Source organism: Oncorhynchus masou, chromosome 28 (assembly GCF_036934945.1).
Source record: "Oncorhynchus masou masou isolate Uvic2021 chromosome 28, UVic_Omas_1.1, whole genome shotgun sequence".
NCBI classification, from domain to species: Eukaryota; Metazoa; Chordata; class Actinopteri; order Salmoniformes; family Salmonidae; genus Oncorhynchus; species Oncorhynchus masou.
In genome coordinates this window covers 84,694,516-84,715,010 of record NC_088239.1, presented here as the reverse complement: position 1 = coordinate 84,715,010, position 20,495 = coordinate 84,694,516, and the positions used below count along the sequence as shown (strand labels likewise).

At 44.1% G+C, this 20,495-nt stretch overlaps 1 protein-coding gene across 2 annotated transcripts in view; it reads right to left on the bottom strand.

Annotated features, from left to right (window-relative positions):
• The window catches only part of LOC135518423 (cingulin-like protein 1), a 115,317-nt gene that overhangs the window by 45,770 nt on the left and 49,052 nt on the right, over positions 1 to 20,495 (bottom strand). The gene's annotated exons all lie outside the window — the stretch shown is intronic.

Below are 20,495 nucleotides of genomic sequence, written 5' to 3'. Positions count from 1 at the left end.
GGTAACGTGAGACCGGGGACTATGGTAACGTGAGACCGGGGACTATGGTAACGTGAGACTGGGGACTATGGTAACGTGAGACTGGGGACTATGGTAACGTGAGACTGGGGACTATGGTAACGTGAGACTGGGGACTATGGTAACGTGAGACTGGGGACTATGGTAACGTGAGACTGTGAGACTGGGGACTATGGTAACGTGAGACTGGGGACTATGGTAACGTGAGACTGGGGACTATGGTAACGTGAGACTGGGGACTATGGTAACGTGAGACCGGGGACTATGGTAACGTGAGACCGGGGACTATGGTAACGTGAGACTGGGGACTATGGTAATGTGAGACTGGGGACTATGGTAACGTGAGACTGGGGACTATGGTAACGTGAGACAGGGGACTATGGTAACGTGAGACTGGGGACTATGGTAACGTGAGACTGGGGACTATGGTAACGTGAGACTGGGGACTATGGTAACGTGAGACTGGGGACTATGGTAACGTGAGACCGGGGACTATGGTAACGTGGTAGACCGGGGACTATGGTAACGTGAGACTGGGGACTATGGTAACGTGAGACCGGGGACTATGGTAACGTGAGACCGGGGACTATGGTAACGTGAGACTGGGGACTATGGTAACGTGAGACCGGGGACTATGGTAACGTGAGACCGGGGACTATGGTAACGTGAGACTGGGGACTATGGTAACGTGAGACCGGGGACTATGGTAATGTGAGACTGGGGACTATGGTAACGTGAGACCGGGGACTATGGTGATCTGAGACCGGGGACTATGGTAACGTGAGACCAGGGACAATGGTAACGTGAGACTGGGGACTATGGTAACGTGAGACCGGGGACTATGGTAACGTGAGACTGGGGACTATGGTAACGTGAGACCGGGGACTATGGTGATCTGAGACCAGGGACTATGGTAACGTGAGACCGGGGACTATGGTAACGTGAGACCGGGGACTATGGTAACGTGAGACTGGGGACTATGGTAACGTGAGACTGGGGACTATGGTAACGTGAGACTGGGGACTATGGTAACGTGAGACTGGGGACTATGGTAACGTGAGACTGGGGACTATGGTAACGTGAGACAGGGGACTATGGTAACGTGAGACCGGGGACTATGGTAACGTGAGACTGGGGACTATGGTAACGTGAGACTGGGGACTATGGTAACGTGAGACTGGGGACTATGGTAACGTGAGACTGGGGACTATGGTAACGTGAGACTGGGGACTATGGTAACGTGAGACAGGGGACTATGGTAACGTGAGACCGGGGACTATGGTAACGTGAGACTGGGGACTATGGTAACGTGAGACCGGGGACTATGGTGATCTGAGACCAGGGACTATGGTAACGTGAGACCGGGGACTATGGTAACGTGAGACTGGGGACTATGGTAACGTGAGACTGGGGACTATGGTAACGTGAGACTGAGGACTATGGTAACGTGAGACCGGGGACTATGGTGATCTGAGACCAGGGACTATGGTAACGTGAGACTGGGGACTATGGTAACGTGAGACTGGGGACTATGGTAACGTGAGACTGGGGACTATGGTAACGTGAGACTGAGGACTATGGTAACGTGAGACCGGGGACTATGGTAACGTGAGACCGGGGACTATGGTAACGTGAGACTGGGGACTATGGTAACGTGAGACCGGGGACTATGGTAACGTGAGACCGGGGACTATGGTAACGTGAGACTGGGGACTATGGTAACGTGAGACTGGGGACTATGGTAACGTGAGACAGGGGACTATGGTAACGTGAGACTGGGGACTATGGTAACATGAGACTGGGGACTATGGTAACGTGAGACCGGGGACTATGGTAACGTGAGACCGGGGACTATGGTAACGTGAGACTGGGGACTATGGTAACGTGAGACTGGGGACTATGGTAACGTGAGACCGGGGACTATGGTAACGTGAGACTGGGGACTATGGTAACGTGAGACTGGGGACTATGGTAACGTGAGACCGGGGACTATGGTAAAATGAGACCGGGGACTATGGTAATGTGAGACCGGGGACTATGGTGATCTGAGACCAGGGACTATGGTAACGTGAGACTGGGGACTATGGTAACGTGAGACCGGGGACTATGGTGATCTGAGACCAGGGACTATGGTAACGTGAGACCGGGGACTATGGTAACGTGAGACTGGGGACTATGGTAACGTGAGACCGGGGACTATGGTAACGTGAGACTGGGGACTATGGTAACGTGAGACTGGGGACTATGGTAACGTGAGACCGGGGACTATGGTAACGTGAGACTGGGGACTATGGTAACGTGAGACTGGGGACTATGGTAACGTGAGACAGGGGACTATGGTAACGTGAGACCGCGGACTATGGTAACGTGAGACCGGGGACTATGGTAACTTTGGAGACCGGGGACTATGGTAACTTTGGAGACCGGGGACTATGGTAACTTTGGAGACCGGGGACTATGGTAACTTTGGAGACCGGGGACTATGGTAACTTTGGAGACTGGGGACTATGGTAACTTTGGAAACCGGGGACTATGGTAACGTGAGACTAACACGTACACAAATAGATATCAAGCCCTTTTCCATGATAATCTCAGTGCTGGGGCTTTGGTTACTTTTTCCTCGGTCAAAGTGACATTTCATTAAGGACACAGACAGCTAGACAAGGCTGAAGGTAGAACATAAATTAGTGTGTTGCAAAGAAAATACCACAATGATATCGTAGACATAAAAACTCTAAAAACAATATAATTTAATACTTGTCAAATCAATGATTAATCATTCATAATAGAAAGTCTGACTTTTCTCAAAAACACAACTAAATAACTCAAAATTAAGACATTGTTGTTTTCCCATTACACTCTCAACACAATGAGGGGGAAAAACGTGGCGTTGATTGGTAATCTCTCCACTGGAGGGCAGTATTTCATCATCTACATACAGTTTATGAGTGACACAGAAAGATAAAACCTGACATTTGGGTTTGAGGGAAGTAACATCCATATGAAAGTCTTTGGTGAAAATGAACATCACAAGTCTCCCATAACGACCATTTGAAACCTTCGTCACCTCGGCCACAATCGCAGAACATCAGGAAAGCATGAACATTCAGCGAAATCAAAACCACAATACAACAATCAATAATAAATAAAAACAATCCATCCCACAATTTCTTTGATCACTTGTGTCTGTGTGTGTGTCTGTGTGTGTGTGTGTGTGTGTGTGTGTGTGTGTGTGTGTGTGTGTGTGTGTGTGTGTGGGTGTGTGTGTCTCTGTCTCTGTCTCTGTCCTATGTGTGTGTCTGTGTGTGTCAGTGTGTGTGTGTGTGTCTCTGTGTGTGTCTGTGTCTGTGTATGTGTGTGTGTGTGTGTCTGTGTGTCTGTGTCTGTGTGTGTGTGTGTGTGTGTGTGTCTCTGTCTCTGTCCTATGTGTGTGTCTGTGTGTGTCTGTGTGTGTGTGTGTGTCTCTGTGTGTGTGTGTGTGTGTGTGTGTGTGTGTGTGTGTGTGTGTGTGTGTGTGTGTGTGTGTGTGTGTGTGTGTGTGTGTGTGTGTGTGTGTGTGTGTGTGTGTGTGTGTGTGTAAATCTGTTGGCATCTGCTGAAGGGATAAACAAAAAGCAGTGAACCCTCATTAACCTTTTGTTTATGCGGCGTTGGAACCGAGGTCTACCCAGCATGCAGCAGTGATACACTCACACACACACACACGGCGGGCTCACGCAGAGCTGATCGCCAGCTGTCATGCTCCTCAAACGCTTAGAGAAAAAACATAAATAGCACATCATTATAGTGGATATATATGAACACAGATCACTCCAGAATTGTGAGTGAAAATTGTGCACATTCTTCCAACACTCATAGCTAGCTATATGTTTTTATCAAATCAAGCGTTCATTGTGTAAAGGTTTTAAAATCCCTGCCAAATGGAATAAATGTATGTTTTAGTACTTTTTAAATGCATTATAATTCATACTATTAATGAATGTATACTATTGTCAATGTATACTATTGTGAATGTATACTATTGTCAATGTATACTATTGTGAATGTATACTATTGTCAATGTATACTATTGTCAATGTATACTATTGTCAATGTATACTATTGTGAATGTATACTATTGTCAATGTATACTATTGTCAATGTATACTATTGTCAATGTATACTATTGTCAATGTATACTATTGTGAATGTATACTATTGTCAATGTATACTATTGTGAATGTATACTATTGTGAATGTATACTATTGTCAATGTATACTATTGTGAATGTATACTATTGTGAATGTATACTATTGTCAATGTATACTACTATTCCATACTGTGTTACTGTTAGCAACCTGTCAACCATGGCACATTCATGGTGCTGTAACGTGTACATTTAAAGACTGTGTTTTGGTTATTTATACATTGTAGACATCATTATTTTCCATGTCTCGTGACGTTTTAATAAGATATACGTTTACATTTTGCTTTGATTCGTTGCTTTATCCAATAGTTTCTTCAAAATGACCACATTGGTAATCCATGTATCTGTCAAATATGTTGGTAGCTCGAGAGCTGTTACAAATTTTTTTTAACAACTCTATGTTTAAAGGGATTAATTAATGGTATTAAAAATGTTATTAATGAGTTAATGAATAATAAATTAATAAATAAAAAAACAGATCTAATTTGTCGTAAGTAGAGACCCTGCAGTTCCAGCATGTAGTTTTATGTATCTGAGTAAGAACAAAAGGCTAATACACAGACACTAGTCTTTCTTCTTCGTGTTAGCTGGCAGAGAAGCTGTCCGATACACAGAGACATTCTAGTCTTTCTCCTTCGTGTTAGCTGGCAGAGAAGCTGTCCGATACACAGAGACATTCTAGTCTTTCTCCTTCGTGTTAGCTGGCAGAGAAGCTGTCCGATACACAGAGACACTAGTCTTTCTTCTTCGTGTTAGCTGGCAGAGAAGCTGTTGAGTCAGTTGAGTCAATTGGAGGTGTACCTGTGGATGTATTGCAAGGCCTTCTTTCAAACTCAGTGCCTCTTTGCTTGACATCATGGGAAAATCAAAAGAAGTCAGCCAAGACATCAGAAAAAAATGTAGACCTCCACAAGTCTGGTTCATCCTTGGGAGCATTTTCCAATTTTTTACCTTTATTTTACTAGGCAAGTCAGTTCAGAACAAATTCTTATTTCCAATGATGACCTAGGAACAGTGGGTTAGCTGCCTGTTCAGGGGTAGAATGACAGATTTGTACCTTGTCAGCTCGGGGATTCGAACTTGCAACCTTTCGGTTACTAGTCCAATGCTCTAACCACTAGGCTACCCTGCCTCCCCAAATGCCTGAAGGTACCACGTTCATCTGTACAAACAATTGTACGCACGTATAAACATCATGGGACCATGCAGCGGTCATACCAGGTAGGAGACGCGTTCTGTCTCCTAGAGGTGAACGTACTTTGACGCCAAAAGTGCAAATCAATCCCAGAAAAACAGGACCTTGTGAAGATGCTGGAGGAAACAGGTACAAAAGTATCTATATCCACAGTAAAACAAGTCCTATATCGACATAACCTGAAAGGCCGCTTAGCAAGGAAGAAGCCACTGCTCCAAAACAGCCATAAAAAAGACAGACTACGGTTTGCAATTGCACATGGAGACAAAGATCATACTTTTTGGAGAAATGTCCTCTGGTCTGATGAAACAAAAATAGAACTGTTTGGCCATAATGACCATCGATCTGTTTGGAGGAAAAAGGGGGAGGCTTGCAAGCCAAAGAACACCATCCCAACAGTGAAGCACGGGGGTGGCAGCATCATGTTGTGCATCATCTCAAGACATCAGTCAGGAAGTTATAGCTTGGTCACAAATGGGTCTTCCAAATAGACAATGACCCCAAGCATACTTCCAAAGTTGTGGCAAAATGGCTTAGGGACAACAAAGTTAAGGTATTGGAGTGGCCATCACAAAGCCCTGACCTCAATCCTATAGAAAATGTGTGGGCAGAACTGAAAAAGCATGTGGGAGCAAGGAGGCCTTACAGACCTGACTCAGTTACACCAGCTCTGTCAGGAGGGATGGGCCAAAATTCACCCAACTTATTGTGGGAAGCTTGTGGAAGGCTACCCGAAACGTTTGACCCAAATTAAACCATTTCAAGGCAATGCTACCAAATACTAATTGAGTGTATGTAAACTTCTGACCCACTGGGAATGTGATGAAAGAAATAAAAGCTGAAATAAATAATTTTCTCTACTATTATTCTGACATTTCATATCCTGAAAAATAAAGTGGGGATCCTAACTGATCTAAGACAGGGAATTTTTTACTAGGATTAAATATCAGGAATTGTGAAAAACTGAGTTTAAATGTATTTGACTATGTAAAAGTCTGACTTCAACTGTATATATATATATATACAATATAACTGTAAGACATATTACTGCAGCATCTCCACGGGAGAGGACCGGACGTTTCATAATGTTGTCGTAGTAACAGGCTCAACTGATTCACCCGTTCAAGGGCTTGATGATTAGTCGACAAGTTGAATCAGGTGTGCTAGCTCTGGAATAGATCAAATCTATGGAATGGGGTCCCCGAGGAGAGGTTGGAGAACCACTACAATATGATGGCACTGAGACATTGGTACCTTGGCACCACTGAGCCCCAGAAGGAAACTGCAGGTTTTCCCAGAAACACGATGACACACGCTTGGCTTGAACTGAGCCTATTGATGTGCTTTACCTTGATCTGTCTGATACGTATTGCACATGTAAAGTTCCCAAATGTAAGAGGACTACTGTGGTATATTGTGATATATTTGCAGAAATCCATTCAGGTTTATTTTGTGGCTTTTGGTGAATGTGTTCTAATGATCTAAAGTCACGCTGTTCCTACTTCCTGTTAACACACAGTCCAGTTCAAAGTGAATGATGACAGGACCTACTTCCTGTTAACACACAGTCCAGTTCATAGTGAATGATGACAGGCCCTACTGCCTGTAAACACACAGTCCAGTTCATAGTGAATGATGGCAGGCCCTACTGCCTGTAAACACACAGTCCAGTTCATAGTGAATGATGACAGGACTGTGTGGTAAATGGCTTGTTTGCATATAGGCCTACTGTAGCTCTGATTGGCTGTGCTGAACCGGTTTGCATATAGGCCTACTGTAGCTCTGATTGGCTGTGCTGTACCGGTTTGCATATAGGCCTACTGTAGCTCTGATTGGCTGTGCTGCTCTGGTTTGCATATAGGCCTACTGTAGCTCTGATTGGCTATGCTGCACCGGTTTGTATATAGGTCTACTGTAGCTCTGATTGGCTGTGCTGAACCGGTTTGCATATAGGTCTACTGTAGCTCTGATTGGCTGTGCTGCTCTGGTTTGCATATAGGCCTACTGTAGCTCTGATTGGCTGTGCTGAACCGGTTTGCATATAGGCCTACTGTAGCTCTGATTGGCTATGCTGCACCGGTTTGTATATAGGTCTACTGTAGCTCTGATTGGCTGTGCTGAACCGGTTTGCATATAGGCCTACTGTAGCTCTGATTGGCTGTGCTGCTCTGGTTTGCATATAGGCCTACTGTAGCTCTGATTGGCTGTGCTGAACCGGTTTGCATATAGGCCTACTGTAGCTCTGATTGGCTGTGCTGCACCGGTTTGCATATACTGGTCCTGGACAAGGCAGGTGTTTTTATTAGGTTTAATTTACTGCCGTGTCTATGAATTGTCCAAACGCACAACCACTTTCCCACTCTATATTGCTGTAGACAAATGCCTTCGTGTACGTAATTCTAAGAATTTATGAAAACGTGAAAATGACCATATCTCAGTGCTCACTAGTCAGAAAATGTTCAAAGATATGTCCTGTTATTCCCAGGGGGAGTATATGAACAGATTTTAACACGATTTCATGAGGCTAAAATTTCAGTCAGTTCCACTTTAATGCAAGTAAGTGCTTCGAAAATAATTTAATTTAGATTAATCATCAGCTTTCATGACACCAGTCTGAAAGCTGTTTGTTCTGTTCTGTTGGCAGCTCTGAAGCCCCGCACAGCAGCACATCTACGATCCACATTACATTTACATTACATTTAAGTCATTTAGCAGACGCTCTTATCCAGATCAGGTGATCACCGAGTAGAGGGAGGATAGGCTTGGTAAACACAGATCATCATTGGGTGGTGCAGACCTCGAGTGACCTGAACCATTTCCCAAACCTATAATTAAAGAAAATGCTTTTGGGAAGAAAAAAAAAAACATTAATAAAATATCAGTCTGAAAGCTGTTAGTCAGGTTCTGTTCTGTTGGCAGCTCGGAGCCCCACCCAGCACCATAATCACATCCTGGCACTAGCAGGGTTTGTGTGAATTTACAGGGTGGATCTATTTACTCATCATGCAGGAGAAACTAAGTCTTTGACCACACTGACAGACAAGCACCAACAGGATAGTGTTTATCTTTGCAATGAAACACGTTGCTGTCATAGCATAGTCCGTTTACATGTTACACTGCTAAAACCTGGAGCAGTGAAAACTAGCATTTAATCCAGCCACCACCACATCAATATACTGTACCTGAAACAATGGAGACACAAACAGGTAATAACCTGAGTCAGCTTTACCTGTCCAGAACCAACTTTTATAAAAGCGTGGATTCACTACAAATCACCACAACAGGCCTGCTCCACATTCAGCTATAGCTTTGACAACAAACAACTTAGTTATCTGGCTTTATGTTAGCACAAGCAGCTAGTATAAAACCATACATCCCCGCAAACAAATCCTCTTGAACTCTACTATGTTATCAGCCAACAACTACAGTTAAAAGAAGAGTGGTGGAGTCATGTCATGGTGTGGTGATGTCATGGTGTGGTGATGTCATGTTGTGGTGGTGGTGTCATTGTGGTGTGGTGGTTTCAATGATGGCCTAGGAACAGTGGGTTAACTGCCATGTTCAGGGGCAGAATGACAGTTTTGTACCTTGTCAGCTCAGGGATTTGAACTTGCAACCTTTTGCTTACTAGTCCAACACTCTAACCAACAGGCTACCCTGCCGCCCCCATATCATGGTATAGTGGTGTCATGGTGTGGTGGTGATATCATGGTGTGGTGGTGTCATGGTGTAGTGGTGTCATGGTGTAGTGGTGTCATGGTGTATGGTGTAGTGGTGTAGTGGTGTCATGGTGTAGTGGTGTAGTGGTGTAATGGTGTCCTGGTGTGGTGGTGTCCTGGTGTAGTGGTGTCATGGTGTGGTGGTGTCATGGTGTAGTGGTGTCATGGTGTAGTGATGTCATGGTGTCATGGTGTGGTGATATCATGGTTTGGTGGTGTCATGGTGTAGTGGTGTGGTGGTATCATGGTGTAGTGGTGTCATGGTGTAGTGGTGTAGTGGTGTCATGGTGTCATGGTGTGGTGGTGTCATGGTGTAGTGGTGTCATGGTGGTGTGGTGATATCATGGTTTGGTGGTGTCATGGTGTAGTGGTGTGGTGGTATCATGGTGTAGTGATGTGGTGGTATTGTGGTGTCATTGTGTAGTGATATCATGGTTTGGTGGTGTCATGGTGTAGTGGTGTGGTGGTATCATGGTGTAGTGATGTGGTGGTATCATGGTGTAGTGATGTGGTGGTGTCATGGTGGAGTGGTGTCATTGTGTAGTGGTGTCATGGTGTAGTGGTGTCATGGTGTAGTGGTGTCATGGTGCAGTGGTGTCATGGTGTAGTGGTGTAGTGGTGTAGTGGTGTAGTGGTGGCTTGGTGTAGTGGTGTAGGTGTAGAGGTGTCATGGTGTAGTGGTGTAGTGGTGTCATGGTGCAGTGGTGTCATGGTGTAGTGGTGTAGTGGTGTCATGGTGTAGTGGTGTCATGGTGTAGTGGTGTCATGGTGTAGTGGTGTAGTGGTGTCATGGTGTAGTGGTGTAGTGGTGTCATGGTGTAGTGGTGTAGTGGTGACATGGTGTAGTGGTGTCATTGTGTAGTGGTGTCATTGTGTAGTGGTGTAGTGGTGTCATGGTGTAGTGGTGTAGTGGTGTGGTGGTATCATGGTGTAGTGGTGTCATGGTGTAGTGGTGTCATGGTGTAGTGGTGTAGTGGTGTGGTGGTATCATGGTGTAGTGGTGTCATGTTGTAGCGGTGTGGTGGTATCATGGTGTAGTGGTGTCATGGTGTAGTGGTGTGGTGGTATCATGGTATAGTGGTGTCATTGTGTAGTGGTGTCATGGTGTAGTGGTGTCATGGTGTAGTGGTGTCATGGTGTGGTGATATTATTGTGTAGTGGTGTCATGGTGTAGTGGTGTCATATTAGTGGTGTCATTGTGTAGTGGTGTCATGGTGTAGTGGTGTAGTGGTGTCATGGTGTAGTGGTGTCATTGTGTAGTGGTGTAGTGGTGTAGTGGTGTCATTGTGTCGTGGTGTCATGGTGTAGTGGTGTCATGGTGTAGTGGTGTAGTGGTGTCATGGTGTAGTGGTGTCATTGTGTAGTGGTGTCATGGCATAGTGGTGTAGTGGTGTCATGGTGTAGTGGTGTAGTGGTGTCATTGTGTAGTGGTGTAGTGGTGTCATGGTGTAGTGGTGTCATTGTGTAGTGGTGTCATGGTGTAGTGGTGTAGTGGTGTATGGTGGTGTAGTGGTGGTCATGGTGTCATGGTGTAGTGGTGTAGTGGTGTCATGGTGTAGTGGTGTCATGGTGTAGTGGTGTCATGGTGTAGTGGTGTCATGGTGTAGTGGTGTAGTGGTGTCATGGTGTAGTGGTGTCAGTGGTGTCATGGTGTAGTGGTGTCATGGTGTAGTGGTGTCATGGTGTAGTGGTGTAGTGGTGTCATGGTGTAGTGGTGTCATGGTGTAGTGGTGTAGTGGTGTGGTGGTGTCATGGTGTAGTGGTGTAGCGGTGTCATGGTGTGGTGGTGTCATGGTGTAGTGGTGTCATGGTGTAGTGGTGTAGTGGTGTCATGGTGTGGTGGTGTCATGGTGTAGTGGTGTCATGGTGTAGTGGTGTCATTGTGTATTGGCGTGGTGGTGTAGTGGTGTAGTGGTGTCATGGTGTAGTGGTGTAGTGGTGTCATGGTGTAGTGGTGCAGTGGTCTCATGGTGTAGTGGTGTAGTGGTGTCATGGTGTAGTGGTGTAGTGGTGTCATGGTGTAGTGGTGTAGTGGTGTAGTGGTGTCATGGTGTAGTGGTGTAGCAGTGTCATGGTGTAGTGGTGTAGTGGTATCATGGTGTGGTGGTGTAGTGGTGTAGTGGTGTAGTGGTGGTGTCATGGTGTAGTGGTGTCATGTAGTGGTGGCAGTGGTGTGTCATGGTGTAGTGGTGTCATTGTGTAGTGGTGTCATGGTGTAGTGGTGTAGTGGTGTCATGGTGTAGTGGTGTCATGGTGTAGTGGTGTCATGGTGTAGTGGTGTCATGGTGTAGTGGTGTAGTGGTGTCATGGTGTAGTGGTGTCATGGTGTTGTGGTGTAGTGGTGTCATGGTGTAGTGGTGTAGTGGTGTCATGGTTTAGTGGTGTAGTGGTGTAGTGGTGTCGTGGTGTAGTGGTGTAGTGGTGTCATGGTGTAGTGGTGTAGTGGTGTAGTGGTGTCATGGTGTAGTGGTGTAGTGGTCTCATGGTGTAGTGGTGTAGTGGTGTCATGGTGTAGTGGTGTAGTGGTGTAGTGGTGTCATGGTGTAGTGGTGTAGTGGTGTAGTGGTGTGGTGGTATCATGGTGTGGTGGTGTTGTGGTGTCATGGTGTAGTGGTGTAGTGGTGTCATGGTGTAGTGGTGTAGTGGTGTAGTGGTGTAGTGGTGGCATGGTGTAGTGGTGTAGTGGTGTCATGGTGTAGTGGTGTCATGGTGTAGTGGTGTAGTGGTGTCATGGTGTAGTGGTGTAGTGGTGTCATGGTGTAGTGGTGTCATGGTGTAGTGGTGTCATGGTGTGGTGGTGTAGTGGTGTCATGGTGTAGTGGTGTAGTGGTGTCATGGTGTAGTGGTGTCATGGTGTAGTGGTGTAGTGGTGTCATGGTTTAGTGGTGTAGTGGTGTAGTGGTGTAGTGGTGTCATGGTGTAGTGGTGTAGTGGTGTCATGGTGTAGTTGTGTAGTGGTGTAGTGGTGTAGTGGTGTCATGGTGTAGTGGTGTAGTGGTCTCATGGTGTAGTGGTGTAGTGGTGTAGTGGTGTCAAGGTGTAGTGGTGTCAAACAGTCACGAAAAAAGGTATGTTGTGTTGGTTTCTGTAATTTAAGTAGGGTCATGCCAGGTAACTGGTCCCAAACCTATACTTAGAGAAATATATTTAATGCAGGTAAGTGCTTTGAAAATCATTTACATTAATCATCAGCATTCAAGTACCAGTCTGAAAGCTGTTAGTCAGGTTTTGTTTTGTTCTGTTGGCAGCTTTGAAGCCACACCCAGCAGCACATCCACAATCCACATCAGGTGATCACCAAGTAGAGGGAGCATAGGTGGTGTAATACAGTAATATAATACAGTAATATAATACAGTGGTATAATACAGTGGTATAATATAGTACTATAATACAGTAATATAATACAGTGGTATAATACAGTGGTATAATACAGTGGTATAATACTGTGGAATAATACAGTAATATAATACTATGGTATAATACAGTGGTATAATACAGTGGTATAATACAGTAATATAATACAGTAATATAATACAGTGGTATAATACAGTAATATAATACTATGGTATAATACAGTGGTATAATACAGTAATATAATACTATGGTATAATACAGTGGTATAATACAGTGGTATAATACAGTAATATAATACTATGGTATAATACAGTGGTATAATACAGTAATATGGTAATAAATACAGTGGTATAATACAGTAATATAATACAGTAATATAATACAGTGGTATAATACAGTAATATAATACAGTAATATAATACAGTGTATAATACAGTGGTATAATACAGTAATATAATACTATGGTATAATACAGTGGTATAATACAGTGGTAATAACACAGTGGTATAATACAGTAATATAATACAGAATACAGTGGTATAATACAGTGGTATAATACAGTGGTATAATACAGTGGTATAATACAGTGGTATAATACAGTAATATAATACAGTGATATAATACAGTGGTATAATACAGTAATATAATACAGTGGTAGAACACAGTAGTATAATACAGTGGTATAATACTGTGGTATAATACAGTGGTATAATACAGTAATATAATACTATGGTATAATACAGTAATAATACAGTGGTATAATACAGTGGTATAATACAGTAATATAATACAGTGGTATAACACAGTGTTATAATACAGTGGTATAATACAGTGGTATAATACAGTGGTATAATACAGTGGTATAATACAGTGATATAATACAGTGGTATAATACAGTAATATAATACAGTGGTATAATACAGTAATATAATACAGTGGTATAATACAGTAATATAATACAGTGGTATAATACAGTGGTATAATACAGTGGTATAATACAGTGGTATAATACAGTGGTATAATACAGTGGTATAATACAGTGGTATAATACATTGGTATAATACAGTAATATAATACAGTGGTATAATACAGTGGTATAATACAGTGGTATAATACAGTATTATAATACAGTGGTATAATACAGTGGTATAATACAGTGGTATAATACTGTGGTATAATACAGTAATATAATACAGTATAATACAGTATAATACAGTGGTATAATACAGTGGTATAATACAGTGGTATAATACAGTGGTATAATACAGTGGTATAATACAGTGGTATAATACAGTAATATAATACTATGGTATAATACAGTAATATAATACAGTGGTATAATACAGTAATATAATACAGTGGTATAATACAGTAATATAATACATTGGTATAATACAGTGTAGAACACAGTGGTATAATACAGTAATATAATACAGTGGTATAATACAGTAATATAATACAGTGGTATAATACAGTAATATAATACAGTGGTATAATACAGTAATATAATACAGTATAAATACAGTGGTAGAACACAGTGGTATAATACAGTGGTATAATACTATGGTATAATACAGTGGTATAATACAGTAATATAATACAGTGGTATAATACAGTGGTATATTACAGTAATATAATACAGTGGTATAATACAGTGGTATAATACAGTAATATAATACAGTAATATAATACAGTGGTATAATACAGTGGTATAATACAGTGGTATAATACAGTAATATAATACAGTAATATAATACAGTGGTATAATACAGTGGTATAATACAGTGGTAAACCAGTATAATACAGTGGTATAATACAGTAATATAATACAGTAATATAATACAGTGGTATAATACAGTGGTAGAACACAGTGGTATAATACAGTGGTAGAACACAGTGGTATAATTCAGTGGTAGAACACAGTGGTATAATACAGTGGTATAATACAGTGGTATAATACAGTGGTATAATACAGTAATAAAATGCAGTGGTATAATACAGTGGTATAATACAGTGGTAGAACACAGTATAATATGGTAATACAGTGGTATAATACAGTGGTATAATACAGTGGTAGAACACAGTGGTATAATACAGTGGTATAATACAGTGGTATAATACAGTGGTATAATACAGTAAACATATAATACAGTGGTATAATACAGTGGTATAATTCAGTTGGTTTAATTCTGTTGTATAATACAGTGGTATAATACAGTGGTATAGTTCAGTGGTAGAATAATACAGTGGTATAATACAGTGGTATAATACAGTGGTATAATACAGTGGTATAATACAGTAATATAATACAGTGGTATAATACAGTGGTATAATTCATTGGTTTAATATTGTGGTATAATACAGTGGTATAATTCATTGGTTTAATATTGTGGTATAATACAGTGGTATAATTCATTGTTTAATATTGTGGTATAATACAGTGGTATAATACAGTGGTATAATACAGTGGTATAATACAGTGGTATAATACAGTGGTATAATACAGTAATATAATACAGTGGTATAATACAGTGGTATAATTCATTGGTTTAATATTGTGGTATAATACAGTGGTATATTTCAGTGGTAGAACACAGTAGTATAATACAGTAATATAATACAGTGGTAGAACACAGTTGTATAATACTGTGGTATAATACAGTGGTATAATACAGTAATATAATACAGTGGTATAATACAGTAATAAAATGCAGTGGTATAATACAGTGGTATAATACAGTGGTAGAACACAGTGGTTGTCGATGGAAATGTTCTCACGTTCCACAGTGGCTAGATATAAAGGTACAGGTAGAACATTAGGCCTTCATACACTGAACTCTTCTTCGAATTTGTTATTTGTAAATAGGTCACAAATAAAGTTATCCCCAGTAAAATTGGAACACAACTCATGAGCCCCCCTCCTGCACTGTTCACACCTAATTCCCACTTGTGACTGAAAACAGTGGAAAAGATGCCAATTGAAAAGCTCTCTTAAAAATGTAGCTAGCTATTTAGCTATATGACATTAAATGCTGTGTAAAATATCTAAAAGGCTATAAAGTAGCTTTAACTGTAAAGCTATCAGCCACTAGTGGAAACATTTAGAACTGCAATTCAGTTACGTTATATTTTTTTTAATGTATTTTACCTCAGACGATCTGGTCGCAAGGTTGTTAGCTAGCACTACTAGCAGCTTATGCTAACTAGCTAGCTGGCTAGCATTTACTGCTAGTGAAGCTTCTAGCTAGCAAATTAGCATAAACTAGCGCTAACCGGACGAGTCATTGTCTAAATGACAGGTAGAAACACTTTCATAACCATAAAGGGGTGGTATAATACAGTGGTAGAACACAGTGGTATAATTCAGTGGTATAATACAGTGGTATAATACAGTGGTAGAACACAGTGGTATAATACAGTGGTAGAACACAGTGGTATAATACAGTGGTAGAACACAGTGGTATAATACAGTAATATAATACAGTGGTATAATACAGTGGTAGAACAGTGGTATAATACAGTGGTAGAACACAGTGGTAGAACACAGTGGTATAATACAGTAATATAATACAGTGGTATAATACAGTGGTAGAACACAGTGGTAGAACACAGTGGTATAATACAGTGGTAGAACACAGTGGTATAATACAGTGGTATAATACATTCTGTGCTCTGTGTTTGTATGTTAGCACCCTGCCCTAGTGTTCTGTGTGCTCTTGTCGATTCCGGGTGACGTTCTTGTGGTATTCTGTTTTTTGTTTTTGTTTATTTTTGGTGAGTTTCTTTTGAGGTCTTTTTGTGTTTTACCTACCACCTTTTGGATTTGCCATTTTTTGTATTTTAGGATTTTTCTTTATTAAATACACCGTCTTAAGTACTGCTGTGTCTGCCTCATCTTCTGGGTTCTGCTGTCTATTCGTGGCTCAGTTGGTTAAGTGACTGTTTCTCACTCCGGAGACCCAGGTTCGAAATCGGGTCCTGACAGAAACACAGAGCCAAAATGAACCAGAGGCAGCCAGTTCCCAGGACCTTTTTGCCACGCTGTCCCACCACCAGGAGACTGTCCAACGCCACGAAGCCGCCCTGGTTCAGCAAGAGGCCTTAATGGCTAGACATTCTCATCTTCTGTCGGAGATGCTGACTTCCATTAAGCAAATATCTGATCGACTTACCCCCGCAACAGTTCCCGTCCCAGTACCTCAAGTTCACGAACCCATGGCAGTTAACCCCCTGGCTGAACCACGTCTTCCACCTCCCCAACGGTTCTCAGGTGATCCAAGTGCTTGTAAAGGGTTTCTCACTCAATGTTCTCTCTCCTTTGAGCTGCAACCCTCGTCGTTTCCCACCGACCGGTCTAAGATCGCATATATCATCACCCTGCTGTCGGAAAAAGCCCTGGCCTGGGCTACTGCTGTGTGGGATGCCCATAGTTCCTGCTGTGCCAGCTACTCTGCCTTTGCTGAGGAATTCAAACGAGTGTTTCAAGGCCCAAGCAGTGGTTCTGACTCAGCCAAACAGCTCCTGACTCTCCATCAAGGTTGGCGCAGCGTGACGGACTATGCCATCCAGTTCCGCACGGTGGCAGCAGCGAGTGGCTGGAACAACGAGGCGCTCACGGTGTGCTTTCTGAAAGGCCTTTCCGACACTATCCAAGATGAACTGGCCACTCGGGAACCACCGGACAATCTCGAGTCCTGATCAAGTTGGCCTCACGCATTGACCAGCGTCTGAGAGAGAGAACTCAACCGTAGACCTCTAGCCCCTATCAGTCCCAGCTCCGAGTCCCCACCTTTATCATCGCTGGCTCCACCGGAACCCATGCAGATTGGACGCATCTCCCAGGCTGAGAGAGACCGCCGGATGAGGGAGCGACGCTGTCTATATTGCGGCAAACCGGGCCATTTCCGTTCCACGTGTCCCGGGCTCCAGGGAAACGCTCTGTCCCGTACAGACCGGGGGAACTGTAACGGGAAACATAACCTCCTCCCATCCGTCCAACTCCCGTCTGCTCATTCCAGTCACCCTCTCCTGGGACAACCACAAGCTTCACCTTCAAGCCTTGGTAGACTCTGGAGCCGCAGGTAACTTCATGGATGGTGTCTGGGCGAAGGAGAATGGCGTTCCCTCTGAACCTCTAAGTGACCCCATGAGGGTTACTACATTGGATGGAAGCCCTTTGGGATCTGGACTTGTCACTCATGTCACTACCTCCTTGAGACTTTCAGTTTCACAACACCAGGAATTGATGAACTTTCATTTGATCTCCTGTTCCGAGTTCCCTCTCGTCCTTGGATACCCCTGGCTTCACAGCCATAACCCTCACATCGACTGGTCTGTGGGCACTATCAAGCAGTGGGGTCCTACGTGCCAAGCTACTTGTATTTTCCAGAATTCCCGAGTTCTACTCCCGAGTCTTTAGAATCCATCGACCTGACCCGAGTTCCCGAGTGTTACCATGACCTCAAACTGGTGTTTAGCAAACAGAGGGCCACCATGCTACCACCCCATAGACCTTACGATTGCCCCATCGACCTGTTTCCGGGCACTTGCCCCCCAGGGGTCGGATCTTTTCCCTATCTCCACCCGAACGAGCTGCTATGGATACCTACATCAAGGACGCTCTGGAAGCAGGCCTCATGCGTCCATCCACCTCCCCGGCGGGAGCAGGGTTTTTCTTTGTGGCCAAGAAAGATGGTGGATTACGTCCTTGCATCGACTACCGGGGACTCAATGACATAACCGTCCGTAACCGTTACCCGCTACCCTTATGGCCACAGCCTTCGAGCTGCTCCAGGAAGCAGTTGTTTTCACTAAGCTTGACCTGCGGAACGCATACCATCTTGTGCGGATCAGACCTGGTGACGAGTGGAAGACCGCTTTCAACACGCCTACTGGTCACTATGAATACTTGGTGATGCCTTTCGGCCTGACCAACGCCCCAGCGGTGTTCCAAGCGCTCATAAACGATGTGCTTAGGGATATGCTTAACATATTTGTGTTCGTTTACTTGGATGACATCCTCATCTTTTCGAGCTCCTTCAAGAACACACTAAGCATGTCAGACAAGTACTCAAACGCCTCCTGGACAGCCATCTGTACGTTAAGCCGGAAAAATGTGAATTCCATTCATCCCGAGTACAATTCCTGGGATTTGTAGTGGAACCCGGTCGAATCCAAATGGACCCTAGGAAGGTAGGGGCGGTAGCGGATTGGCCCACCCCCAAATCCGTTAAGGATGTTCAGCGTTTCCTGGGCTTCACAAACTTTTACCGCAAGTTCATCAAGAACTTCAGTTTGGTGGCAGCTCCTCTCTCAGCTTTAACCAAAGGTGGCAATGCAAGGTTTTTTGGGGGAAGAGAAGCTGAGACGGCCTTCCAAGGACTCAAGCAGCGCATCCTCTCTGCTCCCATCCTGATACTACCGACTACGGATGAACCATTTGTGGTGGAGGTAGACGCATCAGAGGTTGGTGTTGGAGCTGTCCTGTCTCAGAGGGTGAAGACAAGAAGCTTCATCCGTGCGCTTTCTTCTCACACCGGCTTACCCCGACTGAGAGGAACTACGATGTGGGGGATCGTGAACTCCTAGCGGTTAAGATGGCATTGAAGGAATGGAGACACTGGCTCGAGGGGGCTTCTCACCCGTTTCAAGTGCTTACACGGACCACAAAAATCTGGAGTATATCCAGCAGGCGAAGCGATTGAACTCTAGACAAGCTAGATGGTCTCTTTTCTTCAATCGATTCCAGTTTATCCTCACCTATCGGCCCGGGTCGAAGAATCTCAAACCGGATGCCCTGTCCCGAGTCTACGCTCCTGCCATTCGAGATGACACGGACATGCCTGTCCTTCCTGCTGCTAAGATTGTGGCTCCGATCTCGTGGCAAGTTGAGGATACCGTGAGACGTGCTCAAGCTAGCGAACCGGACCCTAAAGGAGGCCCTGCCAATCGGTTGTTTGTCCCCAAGGCAGTGAGGACTCAGGTCCTTCTGTGGGGGCACTCCTCTCGCCTCACCTGTCATCCGGGCGTAGGTCGCACCTTGGAGTTCATCCAGCGTAAGTTCTGGTGGCCTACCATAAGAGAAGACGTTGCCACTTTCGTCAATGCCTGCCCCGTGTGCTGCCAGGGCAAATCTTCTCACCTCCGCCCTCAAGGACTCCTTCACCCTTTACCTGTTCCCCACAGACCCTGGTCCCATATCTCATTGGACTTTATTACTGGACTTCCTCCATCCCATGGCAATACTACTATCCTAGTCATAATCGACAGGTTTTCAAAGGCGGCCAGGTTCGTCCCTCTGACTAAGTTACCTTCTGCCAAGGAAACGGCTGAGTTGGTAATTAATCATGTGTTCCGAGTCTTCGGCATTCCTCAAGATGTGGTTTCTGACAGAGGTCCCCAGTTCGCCTCAAGGTTTTGGAAGGCCTTCTGCCAACTCATGGGGGCTTCTGCCAGTCTATCTTCAGGGTACCATCCGGAGTCCAACGGCCAAACAGAGAGGATGAATCAAGAGCTGGAAACCACCCTCCGATGTATGACTCGTGACAACCCGTCCACATGGTCATCCTTTATTGTTTGGGCCGAATACGCGCACAACACCTTGCGCTCCTCCTCCACTGGTATGTCCCCGCACGAGTGTCAGTTTGGCTATGCTCCTCCATTGTTCCCGGACCAGGAGGCAGAAGTCAGAGTGCCTTCAGCCTTGAGGTTCGTCAGACGCTGTCGGCTTATGTGGAGGAAGACCCGTCTTAATCTGATGCGTTCCTCACAGAGGTATCAACAACAAGCCAACAGACGTCGCCGTCCCGGGCCTACCCTGCGCCCCGGCCAGAGAGTCTGGCTCTCCACAAGAGACTTACCTCTACGGGTGGAGTCTCGCAAGCTGTCCCAAAAATACATCGGTCCCTTCAAGGTTGCCAGGAGAGTTAACCCAGTTTCTTATCGCCTACACTTACCCAGATCCCTTAAGATTAATCCCACATTTCATGTGTCATTGTTAAAACCTGTTGTTTTTTCTCCCC